Genomic DNA, 14,390 nt, shown 5'->3' with positions numbered 1-14,390 from the left:
ATCAAATAAAGGGTATTTACTCACAAAAGCGGTAACAAATACTGAAAACGGATTTAATATTCTGAACTTTTATATCCAACGAAATTTAACTTCATAAAAAATTTCACTCCGAAAGGTCGATTTTAGCAGAAGTGGCGAAACTGCAAAATCACCATATTTTCTAATTATTTTTTATTTCTTTATACATACGTACACTCGCACATAAATGTTATATGAACCCACCATGCCATATATTTGGATTTTGTACCGAAATCGTTATGTTGAGATGTGAAACGGATTTATTTGTAAAATTATGAAGAATTTTGTATGAGAGGGTTGGCACGTCCTTGTAGAGAAGTGGCTTTCTAAAATCGAACCAAATTTATTGGTACGAAATCTTTTTTCTTTCATCTTTGCGAAATCATTTCGAAATTTTCTTAACGAAATATTTTTGAATGTGACTTTTTTGTCAGCACAAGATTTAATTTTTTTATTGATTTATACCGGTCAGTTTCATTTATTATCGCATGCATTTACAATCAAACTTATTGTACAAAAAATTCATTCACTTTGTTATCGTTATTTTCGATTTTTTAGCTTTCCTAACTTTAGCGAAATCAATAATTTTTGAATTGTTGTATCAATTTGGGAAAAGTTCGTTTTCCATGCATGAATCTACATATACGAGTATAAGGGAAAGAATTAGATATTAGTACTGGCGTCCACTACTACAGATAGTTGACTAATAGGCAAAAGGGCGTTATCGATAATTTTTGGTCTCTGTATAAAATTCTAGACGCAATTGTGCAGTTTTTTATTCGTAATGTTGATCAGTTCAAATTTTTCTAAAGTAACATTTATTTTCTGAACCTTTAAAATTAAATCCCAGATTAATAAGTGCAACAATAACTTTATGTCCACTTGAACTGATAAAATAATTTGTGATGTATATGCAATCTAAACATTAAAAAATCATTTAAAAAATCATTTATACTGATAATCACAAAGTTTAACAAAATATTTCTATAATTACTTGAATTTCATGGATCTATGGATGAATTTATATTTTTTTCAAAATTGCTGTTTTTTTTTTTTTTGTGGGGACAACGAGCAAGTGCAGCACTCAGACATTAATTAAGTCCATTGTACTACACAGCATAGGTACTACGCAAGTGCAATAAGGGGGGCTTGTGGCAACAGAACGGTTTCGAGAGACGCAATAGGCGTTATTGCGGGCAAACTACCAGCCGACATTCAGGCAATGGAATTGTGCCGTCTCTATGGCAGGCGACGGGCTAAGCCGTCATTAGAAGAAAAAGCTGAAGAGAGACTGCATTCGGTAGAAGAATGACAAAGCATATGGGATTCGTCAACTAACGGACGTTGGACTCATAGGCTTATTTCAAATATTAGCCAATGGTATGGGTCGTGATGTTGTTCCACAAATGGAGAGACCTACAGTTTCAAGTCGACTCTGAATGGCAGATATTTCAATGAGGAGCTTTTTCAAGGCAGAAATACCCTCGGTGGCTTGCCATTGCCTGCCGAGGGGCGACCACTATTAGAAAAATGTTTTTCTTAATTTTGGTGTTTTCATCGAGATTCGAACCGACGTTCTCTCTGTGAATTCCGAAAGGTGATAACGCACCAACCTATTCGGCTACGATGGCTACGTCGACTACTATCTCACTCAAATACTGAGTGGCCACGGTTATTTTTTGGAGTACCTCCATCGATTTAAACTGGAGGACACCCCGTTCTGCCCAAACTGCAGCAGCGCGATAGAAAGTGCGGAACACGTATTCTTCTACTGCGACCGTTTCAGAGAGGAGCGCCTAACACTTGAAGCACTTCTGAGTGGTCAGCCTTGCCCGGAAAATCTAATCACCAAGATGATCGCATCAAATACTTGCTGGAATGCAGCAACAAATTTTGCAACAATGATAGGGCTATATCTTCAACGCGCAGAGTGGCAACGCAACACGCAGCGAAGAATTCAGCAGCAGCTTTTGACTGAAGGTAGACTGCCTACGAACTGACGACAAATCACAGACGCCTGAGCTTAGTGCTGAAGACGGTATCAGACTACTACATGTCGGTAATACTTCCGACACCTTTTCCGATGTTTCATTTAGTGCAGAACCACTTATGAAGGGGAAGCAATGGATACTATCGATAGCGTATTACCTCCATACGCCCATGTAAGAGGAACCTGGGCGCAGGTACCTGTTGTGTCAATAGACATAAAAGCGGCTCCACCTGGACGAAATGTTAACACTGTCCCAGGGTGGAACTCAGCCGATAAGGAGGGTTGTTATAGTGTTAGTGGGTTACCACTGGTGCGACGACGCACATAGGGGTATTTAGTTAATCTAGCTGGCCAAAAACATTTGTTTGGGGTTTTGAGTTGCTAAGGATGGGAATAATACAAGCGTAATGTGAACGGTATAAATAATGTATTTTCTTTCAACTTCCATAAAAAAAAAAGGAAAAAAAAAAAAAAAACATGTTTACAATTTTACTAATTATTCAATCAATCAATACATAAATTAATCTCATCGAGACTTTCGGATTGAAGTGTGTCTGCTGGGTTTGGTGATGCAGATACAAGCATATCCAATGTTTCAGGAAGAAAAGAAGACTTCTTATTTTTCTGTATTACCCTTGAGGCACTAAAATAGGGATCTGAGCTTAAAAGAAGCCTATTGAAAATGTCTCTGTTACAGGACTCTCTAGAAAATTTTCTTGAGTAATCCTGTCTGTATGACCTAAAATGCTTATTGCGCGCTTCTGCTGCTTCTTCAGATAGTTGCCCTATGGGTAACAATGCATTTTTTATTATGTCTGATCCGTGCACAAGTACTTTGTGAAGTGTGGGTGTCATTGGGTGCCACGGGTAAAGTTGCACGTATAAGCAAGCAGTTTCTTCTGCATATTTTTCATATTTTTCTAAATTTATATCGTATCCGCTCGAAATCGTTTCCAAAATCACTTTTAATCTATATATTAACTCGTAATCTATTCCTGGAATATCTGAAGATAGTTTTGGATCTTCAAAAAATCTCCTGCTGGTGTTGCCGTCATTTGTGTTTCCGAAGTTTGCTTTCGGCATGTCAACCAATAAGCCAGTTTCATTGCGAAACCTGGTCTGTATTTCGACTTTCTTATTCAACTCCATTTCTTTTTCTTCCGCTGATTTTCTCTGCCGGTACTTCTTCGCGGGCAATTTATACGATAGATGTAGAATGCTTTCAAAAAATCGTATTCTCGCATGTAAAATGGAAAGACCGAATTCAGTAGCATCCTTTGAAATTCTCCTTTTGTCTTGTAAATTGTTGAATTCTTTGGAAACTTTCCCACAAATGTAGCAACGACTTGTGGATGTTGTGCCAGTAGCTGCGTTGCATACCTTTCCATCGACCATTGTCATTAAAAATTGGGAATACACTAAAAACTTTTCTCCGTCAATATCCACCTCAGTCGCAACCAAATTACCAATGGAATTTTTAACATAATTGATCTCTTCGTTTGTAATATCAGTTGTCTCTTTTACGAAGCGAAATCTTATTGGACGACAAAATCGGGCAGATGAAGGTGTTGGATTTTCCCATAACACCTTTTGTTTGTCCGTGCCGCAAATTAATCGCACAGGTACAAAGCAGCTTTGAAAAATATTTGCATCAGAGTCAATCTCATCGTCTAGTTTTTGTTTGTATTGGGCTTGTTGGGATCCGTCGCAGCCCCATTTACATAACAATTTCAAAGTGTTCCGCTCTTGTTTGTTTATTCTCAATAAGACTTCTTCTAAGAATTCTGATAAACGCTTGACAGTAATATCAATTAATGGTTGCAGTTGGGTTTCCGCGCAGGTACTCGTTACCGTGGTCGTTTCTGGAGGAGGATAACATTTCTTTTTGGCTTCTTGAATTAAGCTATAACAGGGAAAAAACTTCTTGTTTGTCTTTCTTATGATTTCATATTGTCCTCGTGTTAAATCTGCATCTATAAACATTTTTAAAGCTTCCATAGGGGTTAGACGCGATGATACTCCACACTTAGAGGTATCGAAAGCTTTTTTGTACTTCGTTGCACGAGTCGGGGAGCTTGTTATATCTTGGAGTACGCGGGAAGCATCACGTTTTCCAGATTTTCTTAATTCAACTTGTGATGCGTGAATTAAAACACCATCTTCTACAATGGAGCGAATATCTTCGGTTTTCCTCCTTTTGCTCCTTTCGCTAGATTCACCAAATGATTTGCGAGGGCGACCTTGACGATTTGTAGTTGTGACTGGAATTTCGAAAGTACCTTCCAGCCAAAGATGGTTGTTTTTTAAGAAAACCTCTTCTTTTTTGTGCGCTTTAATCCACCTTTGCTTCAGTTCTGATTTAAGATGCGCAAAATTGTGTTTCAGTTTATTTAACTGACTTTCAGAAAGGTCGTCTTGAGTGAAAAGGTGGTCTCTTAAAAAACCCAACTTTTCTTCAAAATTACGTAAATTTTCATTCTTCATCTTATCGAAGAGTGATTTACGAGTCACTATTCTCACTCCAGAGGTACCCGCTGAACCTAAAATAAATTTTAAACATAAATTAATATTTCAATAATTTTGACTTTACAAGATAAATGTTCTCGGCATTAGTGTATCCGCGCTGTTCCGCGGCTAATTCAATTATCATTTGATACTTAAGAATGTATATTTTTAACATGAATGTCGAAAAAAGCCGGATCTACCCCGATACTTAAACAAATACATCTTTGAAGATAAAATTCTTTAAAAAAATCAACTAATTTTAGACATTATTTCTCGATAACTAAAAATATATTAAACAGAATCAAATTCTATTATTTAAATTACATTTGGATTGCTACATACCTGAAGTATTTGAATCCATTGCTTTTTTTAACCAGGTTAACACAGGAAACTGCAGTTTAGCTCACAATGGTAACGTTTTCTAAAAATCGCCGATAACTGACACAAGCTGCCTGTTCGATGATCAAGTACCGACTAAGGTTGCCAGGTAACGCGTAACGGGATAGGGGTGGGGACGGCGGCCTATTGTTCATTGGAATGTCCCCTGCCTCAGATAGTCGAATGTCGTATCATTTCTTTAAGTTTGTTATATTGACTTTTGGCCGCGTAGATAATGAAAATACTCCTATGTGCGACGCCTTTGATGATGTTTCTGACATTTTGATTTTAGCCTCCATAAAAAAACAAAAAGCCTGGATTTACAGGACTCGACTACCCCTGATGTGGTTGGGGGGTTGTCTAAGGCCATAATCGCAGTTTGGCTGTCGCTGTAGACACATATAGATCCGCCTCTCCATCGGTTTTCCACAACAAAGTTCATCGCTTCTTGAACTGCATACACCTCCGCTTCAAACACAGATGCATGCATTCCAAGACCAAAGTGCTGTTTTGGCCTGCTGGATTCCACTTAGACCCCACAGTCGGAGCGATGCTCGGTCCTGGAGCCATCCGTGAAAATGCGAAAAAAATTACTTTGTGTAATACGATTTAATGAGCGAGAGTTTGCATTTTTCCATCTATTTTTCAATATTTTTCCTAACAATATTTAACTTCAAGAGTAACTGCAAAGAAACCGTTACATAGGTTTGCCTACTGAACTAAAGCGATTATACGAGTATTTGGTTCTGATGTGACAGCCTTTGACCTCATTGAGCTGCAGTTCGCTAATTAAAATTAATAGGGTTCATTGTGGAATTCCGATCGCCCCCATCACTCAAACCTGATCTTTTGATGATTCCAAAGCATTGCTTCATCCAACATTCGTAAGTTCCCTTCTGACTCAGAGACGGTCCTTACAAACTCCCCGGCTTACAAACTCTATTACCAAAGTCAGTGTTATTTTGCATGGGATCCTGTAAAGGACACTCATCACTTTCCATAATATCTATACTGTCCCACAGTCTATGGTCGCAATAGCATCTCAGACAATTTATACAAAGAAAAATCTTACCTGAAAAGTAGTCGGAGGTAACTACTGCCTCTTGCACCCGACCCGGCGACTCTGCTGTTGTATAATCTATATATTGTTCTAGATGTCTCTTTGGAGTTAAGTGATTGTTCAAAGCCGGAACCCTAAACCCATCCCATATCTGGAAAATGTTTCGGAAGTGTTGACCTCTCTGTTGGCTTTGAGGTCAGAGCCTATTGTCATTGGTAACTACCATTTAATGGTAACTTTTGCTTATGCCGGTTGATTCCTCTTTAAAACCGAAAGTCCTTTCGAAAACGGGACACCAGACTGCACTTTGCACAGTTGCATGGGTAATACTTAGCAGTGATAGACTTTTGTGGTTCGCAGAAGAACCGCCTAGCGCAATCGCAGTGGCTGGAAGTATCGTGTGTCACCTACAAATTGCTTTGCAGCTGCTGTTCCGCCTTGGAAAAAAACCCTCAGTTGAAAGAAATTATTTCGGATGACATATTCTTTAGGAGCGCTGAATTAACATTTTCAGGAGTTAAAAACAACCCTTTGAGACTTTGTAATTGATATCTCTTAAAATTACTCATTAGCTAATTCATCGGCAGCAGCAGCAGCCGATTGGTTTGAGCGTAACTACGAAATCGTTGGATCCAAGTTGGAAACCCCGTCATGATCTAATAACCCTAAAAACCGTTTGCCCGTCAGAGGCGACATAAAATTCCAAGTACCTCCATTCATCTAACAACATCAAAAAACAACACAAATGGAGTAGGGGCTCTGCCAAACATCTAATTAAGATTGTATGTGTCAATTATAAAAATATATAGATATAAGTATAATATAAATATTTCATCAGACCTATTCCATGTTAAGCATCGTTTTGCAAATGTTTTATGATATAGAAGCAAACTTTTAATGAATTTTAAAGTAATTGAGTTTTATGAAACAAAAGGATAATGAAACTGGAATAATGGCATATCGCTTTTAAGAAGAACATGTTGTCAATTTTTGATAAAAAAAATTGTTATTACTTGTTTGTTAATGATAGCTCATTAAATTTGCTAGTAATAATTTATAAATTTAGTCCACGCACTTGTATGATACATTATAAGCAAAACTTGTATCGCGACGATGGTGTATAAAGCACAGGCTTAAATGTCAGAGATCCCCTAGCGGGAGAGGCATAGAGTTGCAATGAGCTGTAAAGCTGGTTAAACTTATTCTCCTGCTCACGTTTCATGAGACGTGTTTCGTTTGATATTAAAACTAAAACACCCGTTTTTAAAAGCTCTCTTGCTAACACGCGACGATTTTAATGCTTATAGTATAGTAGTATATCATGGGCGTTTTTTTTTTCTTGTTGTGATTTGGTGGTTTGAATACCAAATACCAAAGGGATTTAATTTTTGTTGTTGCTTTGATTGTTTACATTCTGATTGAAATTTTGACATTCAACATAACAAAATTCATGTAAATGTTGTTGTTGCTCTAGTGTCCTTAAAAAGCAGTCAAACCAAGGCGAATCTGTACAAAGTTATATCAGTAACGCAGCTGATTTGTTTTTTTTTCGCCTTGAAAATTTGAATGTCAGCACAAATTAAAATTACGAAAAGCCGTTGTATTTCACTACTTCTGATGTTTAAAGTGTTGTTGTTGGTCTTGTGGTACCACCTTGTATAGATTCGCCTTAAGTCAAACTATTTGCATATATTTGTCAGATTTCTTTGAATAAAATAGTTAAAATATTGATTTATTGAGAAAGCTACTGAAGTTTTATCAAAAAACATCACATAGCCACTAGCAAGGCACAATAAAGAGGTAGTAGTAATAGGGCAGCTGATTTGGTTCCTCCGTAACGCAATTTTAGTCACTTCCGAAGTGTATGGTCATTTCCTTCTTAACATTTTACAGACAATCTCGATCTGATTGGTAATCATCAACAACTCGGAGTTTCTTATTCAGATTCATAGAATTTTTGAAAGCAGCGGTTGATGAAAGGGGAAAAAAGCAAAAACAAAATACATTGCTTTGGTTGTTTTTGCTCTTTTGCTCCAATTTAATGTGCCTTGGCCCCTAAACTAATGGTCGTAGCCCCATTTAAACACAATGGGCACATAGTTTTTATAGATATGCATTTCGCATATATAATTAATTCGGTGTCCAGCAGGAATTTCGGAAGTTAATCAGAGATGATCTGCAATCCATTCTCAACAGAAGCACATGTGGTTAATCTTCGAGTGCTCAGGTGATAAGTGAAAAGAATCTAAGAAGCGTTACGAATAAGCTAATGACTGGAATAACGCCGTGATATGTCCATATGAACTTTACGATATCATCGACATAGTCTAACAGTCTAAGGTTAAACGGAAGGAAACCTCACGTCGACGTTAAAAAAAGACTCATTAAAGAGGGGCATGAACAAAAGATAATCCAGGAGTCAAAACCTATCCAGGAGTATTTAAACGTTCAGAGCATAAGAAGCATTTTCGGTGAGTATAAGTGTGAAATCAAAATGCTTAGTAGCAATATATTTACTTTAATAATATCAAACCAATCTTATCTAGTTTTGGAAATATTCCGTTGGTAATGAAGAGCTTAGGTAGTCTGAAGTGAATAATTTATCGAAATAGCCGAATGCAACGACGACATGAAAATATAATCAGCAAAAACAAAAAACATACATATCAGCCCCCAGTATTAGCCGTTATTAGCGAATCGGCACAGCAATTCGCATAGTCGTAGAAACTTTTTATTTTTACAACGCTAAATCCACTTTCCATTAGCAAAGATTTTGAATATTCTTTTTATAATCAACGTTGGCATTCACAATAAGGTAGTATATACTACTACTATTCTGCTTTTCTTTATATTTTTCTGCCCTGATTTTACCCGGTTTAACCATTTTTGAAGTCGATACTTTCAGCCTTTCAGTCATTTATATCATGTGAGAGTAGTTTTGACATACTATAAGTACTTTTTTTAACTTTATATATACAGTAGGTTCTGTTTTTATGCGGTAGATACGTTCCGCAAGAAACAGCATAAAAAAAGCTACTAGTTCTATAGTAAAATTATAGATACGTTTCAAAGTGCTAAAACCGCATAAATCTGAAATAATGTAATAAAATCGCATAAAAAAGGGCACTAGTCCCATATTATAACTATAGATACGTTCCATAGACCGCATGAATCTGAAATAATTAAATAAAATCGCATAAACAAAATATTGTATTTTTGAAAATTATATCTTTATTTAAGAAACGCCAGAATCGAAAAATAAATTTAAGTCAGAAATAGAATCAGACAATACCCACATGTTGCGCGTTCGTTTAGGATTTGGCGTAAAATCACTTTCGTCACTTGAGGAAATGTACACGTCTGATCTAGATAGTTATGCAGGCGGTTCCATATTTGTAGGGTTAGCATTTCTGATGTAATCTATGATGAGTTTTTGCTTAGCTGGTTTAGAATCTTGTTTATATGTACAATTCCCGATAGGTCGACATGCATTTTGTAATTAAACAAAACCGCACTATTTCAAAACCGCATAAAAAAAGCCGCATAAAAACAGAACCTACTGTAGTATATATAATACGATTTACGGTTTTTGAAAAACTAAGATTTGAAGCTCATTGCCGACTATCACTGTATATACTATTCCCAGATTCGTTTAATCGCTGTCGAAAAGATAGATTTTTAAGACATGAAGGTTTCTGAGACATTGCTAGGCTTTGGCTCCATTTAAAACCCAGTAAAACCTCGAGTCTTGGCGATGGTGCTATTTATACTAAATTAAAAAAAATGCTATACTTTACATGACAGATGTCTTAGAAAGAGATTTTGAGGAGTTTCAGATAGGGGTAAATCTTTGGTATAAAATAATTTGCAATATGGAGTTTGACGAAAAGCCAAAAACAGTTTTCTGCCCCGAAAAGATAAACTTATGATTTCTTCTCCTATACACCGCCTTGCAAAATTATGAATTCATCTGAAAAAATCGACTTACATCGACTTAAAAATAAACGGTATTATTTGCACTTTGCTATAATAAGGTCCCTCCATTTGTGCAACAACATCAAGACGCACACCACAAATAGGAGGAGGAGCTCGGCCAAACACCTAACAGAAGTGTACGCGCCAATTATTTATTTTTTTTTTTTTTATAATAAATTTTAATAAGATATCAAAATGCATACCAAGAAAAATTCTAAAAGTTCTGATTAAAAAGTTGAAAGCTTTGATGCAATGTTGATTAAAATCTACAATATAATACAATAAAATTTTCTGATATATGGTTTTTATTATAGTATCAACTATACTTTTATAAAAAAAATAGTTGTACTTTTATAGTTTTACAAAGGGGTGTATATGAGAAGAAATTGTAAGAGTATGAATTAATAGCGGTTACATATAGAAATATATTAATTAGTGGTTCCCGCGGTGGAAGGAATTTAAAAAAAAATTTGCTGAAAACGTGTGAGTCAAAATCAAATTTAAGTTATTTTTAAATCTTTATTTTTCCCCTTGATTTGGATTTAGTTAGTTTTCTTAAAAAAAAAAAAAATATTATTGTTGTTTTTATTTTAGCATACTGAACTGGTTTTTTGTTTCGTGATCTTTATTTGATTTCCGTTTTTATCTTTATTTTATTTCCATGTTTCATGATCTTTATTTAATTTCTTTATTTTAGAAATTTCCGAAATGTTCATATTTATCATAGGTTGAATCTCATGTGACCCATTGCTTTCACATCTGCCATTTTAAGATACACTAAATTCTGATGACGAATAAGAAACCAGAAATTATAATAAAATAAAATAATGCAAACTCTGATCTGAGCAAAGGAATAGTTCATTAGCGGCGGCTAGGGGATGAAAAATACGTACATAAAATCACGGTAATATTTAACTGATGCTTTCATCCCTTCATCAGTCTTTGTCGTGTAATGACTCAGTCATGTGTTTAAATAGATGCAGGCCAATCCAATTACAATAAACTCAGTAGGATACAATTACATTTTTTATGTTAGTATTCATAGCCTCATTTGTTAACTCTGGTGGTGAGTAGAAATGCAATATCTATTTTCCTTGAAGCACAAACACTAAGCGTCAGTTGGTAGTAAACACTCACCGTCGTTGACTTCTTAAAATACAAAGATAATCCAAAATATTTGTACGAGCTAGTACCCTACCAACATTAACCGGTTATATTGCATGATTTACTGCATAGTTGGGGAACTCACATATATAGTCAATAATTACATTGTGTAAAATAAGTACCCGGAATTTATAATTTAAACTCTCCCGGGAATACCTGACACTTCAAATTTGGTTTCTTCATGTTGGTACACATGTCCTTGAATGCACAAGCCTTATTAGAACGGGATCTATTACTTAGTGTGTTTTATTCTGCAGTCAAAGTGAGTTGATCTTTTGTTTACTTGGCGAATTTTACTATGGATAAACTTGTGGAGCAGAGGGTTTGCATTAAATTTTGCGTTGCGAACAAAATTACGTATGCCAATACATTAAATATGTTGCGGGAAGCCTATGGTGACTCGTGTTTATCCAAAACACAAACCTACGAGTGGTACAAGACGTTCAAAGAGGGCCGTGAAGTGGTAGAAGATTTGCCTCGCTCCGGACGACCATCGATCGTTACGACCGACGAAAACGTCGAAGAAATTAAGAAAATTATATTTGAAAATCGTCGTTTGAGTACCAGAGAGATCGGTCGTGAGCTTAACATCTCTCACATGACCGCTCAGAACATTTTGACTGGTGTGTTGGGCATGCGCCGCGTCGCCACTCGGCTTGTTCCGAAAGAGCTCAATTTTTTGCAAAAAGAGCATCGGAAGGAGGTCTCTGAAGACATGGTTTCCCGAGCTAATACGGACCCTACCTTCATGAAACGCATAATAACTGGTGATGAGACATGGGTCTACGAGTACGATATGCAAAAAACTAAAATTGCCACTTCGGGGAAGGCGTTTTGAGTCGATTGAAGACATTAAAAAAAATTCGCTAAAGGAGCTGAAGGCCATCCCGGCGCCGGCCTACCAGCGGGCCATGGATGACTGGGTTGTTCGTTGGAATATTTGTATCGGCTCAAAAGGAGCCTATTTTGAAGGCGATCCAACAAATAATGATGAATAATATGAAAAAATGTGTTTTTTTTTTAAATTCCGGGTACTTATTTTACACAATGTATATTACGAAATCTGGTTTTCGGAACAAGTGGCAAGATAGATCTATCTTCTAGTCGACTGCACCACAGTTTTATTACTTACTCAATGTATCGGGTGTTTTTTAAGAGCTTGAGAACTTAAAATGGTAATACAAAACTGAAATATTTTTGGAATGAACTTTTTTTATTATAATATAGTAAATAATTTCATGGCATTTATTTTTTTAATATGATATTCGGCATATGTCCGCCATGACTACCAGTTACATGGTTCATTCGATCAGTTCAATTTTTGAATACTTTTTCCAATGACGGCTTGAATATTGCAATTAATCGATTGTTAAGCGCGCTGTATGGCACATTAAGCCGTTTTGTTGAAACCAAATGTCGTCGATATTTCGCTGAATAATTTTTGGAAACTACAATTCAGTCAACATGGCTTTATAGCGCTCGCCATTCATCATAAAGGCATTTCAAAAGAAATACGGACCGATGATGCCGTCAGTGCTCTATGAACTTCGCGAAGAGATTCATTTTTTTCACAGTAAATATCTACAATTTGGTAGCGTTGTTCTGGCATTAAATGATTCATAGATATCGATAATTTTCATACAGCTAAAAAACACCCACCGCTTGATTTTTTTATTTTTTGTGCGTTTTAACCAAAATGCGTTTGCGTGCATATTTTACAGGGTTGCATGTGTGTTAAACTACGTTTGGTACAATTAAAAAATGTGTGCTGCTGTCCAAAAACAAAATCTGGATATCTTAAATGATTTAGAAGACCTGATACTTTTAAGAGGGGATATACCGTAGACGAAATTGATACAAGTGCATTTGTTCGAGCTCACGATCAATTAGGACTTAAAACCACTGAATATTAAATATTGAAAAACAAGGATTTAGGTTTTTGTTTTAAGTCGATAAAGATGCCGCGCGATGTATTCAGTGTCTTTGCTATTTGTGTCTTCGAAAACTTAATGAAAGAGGAGAATGTTCCAATGTGATCACATATAATATTTAATAGTAACAATATGAAATTCAAAGAGGGCAACGTTGTGCAATTTTATTAATATAATTTATACTTGGCTTTATGCTAATTAAACAAATACCAATGTTAAGTTAGAAAATTAAACTTTGATACAAGTTTTATACATATATGTATAAAGATGTATATATTTAAATTTATTTGACACCGGCACTAGGAGTAAAATTTCAAAACAAAAAACCCTTTGATCCGTTTCTGTAAAAGGTAAAGGACGGTATTCAGCGATTTCCTTTTCTTTTTTGTAATAAATTAATAACAAGCGAATTCCGAATTTTACCGCATCATTAATAAGTAAAGACAATATTTTATTTCAGCCTCTATGATTTGCGGTTGCGGCTTACTCGCTCAGCCAGACCGGCCGGCGCCTCCGGCAAGATCATTGCGATTTCTATCAGACAGTGGCAGCCACCATGTTTTGCAATTAAAAGCTGAAATATGTAAAGAATTATATTAACTAGTTTTAAAATAAAACTGCACTCACTTACAAGAAATATCCACTTCGGTTGGTTTCATGCAGAACTTTTGATGGATAGTTGCCGTCGTACGTGAATATTAGCTTGGTCTGAAAGGCAATTTAGTGAACTCAGATTATGTGTCGTATTGCAAATCAAATTACTTCCTAATTTCTTAAACACTTCTTTCGCATTGATGTATAATGCACCTCTATGCATAGGAACCAAACTACTTTTTTGTCAATATTGGTTTCAAAAATTCATTTATTATATTATGGGTGAAGGATTGTTAAGAAAAAAATGATGATTATGGATGCTTTACGGTGTGAGTTAGCTATGCGGCTCGAAGTATGAAAAAAATTAAATACAATTTTATTGTATTGTATTTATTATAAAACTTCTTGATACGAATTTAGCTGACACGCTATGCCTTCTTTGCTACTAGGCCATCTTGATTAATCTGCTTTAACTCACCTTGAGTTTTGCACTTCGTGGTCGGTCACTTCGCATTAGCCGTTCGTATGTGTTTACTTATTGGAAGTGAAAGGGTGCGTGAGAATATGTGTGTGTGTAGGTGTATTGGGGTAGTGGGAGTGTGACAAATGGAGTTTATCCAATCAATATGGTGCATTGGTAGGGGCACTCGGCTTTGTTTAATTGAACAGAAGTAAATTTCTGCACTCAGGGAACTCCTTTCTAGAAGAACACCCTACGGAAAAAATACTTTGCATTTTACGTAAAATTGTTTATTCTACTAGGCGAAGTAGTTCA

At 35.9% G+C, this 14,390-nt stretch overlaps 1 long non-coding RNA gene across 1 annotated transcript; it reads right to left on the bottom strand.

Moving 5' to 3' along the window:
- Positions 1-12,729: 12,729 nt before the first annotated feature.
- Positions 12,730-14,353, bottom strand: LOC128871926 (uncharacterized). Its single transcript, XR_008456080.1, has 3 exons — positions 14,094-14,353; positions 13,653-13,729; positions 12,730-13,595 (listed from the first exon to the last, which is right to left on the bottom strand). It is a non-coding gene; the product is annotated as an uncharacterized LOC128871926 (long non-coding RNA).
- Between the last annotated feature and the right edge of the window lie 37 nt (positions 14,354-14,390).

This window comes from Anastrepha ludens, chromosome 2 (assembly GCF_028408465.1).
Source record: "Anastrepha ludens isolate Willacy chromosome 2, idAnaLude1.1, whole genome shotgun sequence".
Taxonomy (NCBI): Eukaryota; Metazoa; Arthropoda; class Insecta; order Diptera; family Tephritidae; genus Anastrepha; species Anastrepha ludens.
Note: the sequence above shows the minus strand (reverse complement) of the source record. Positions and strands in the feature narration are given on the sequence as shown.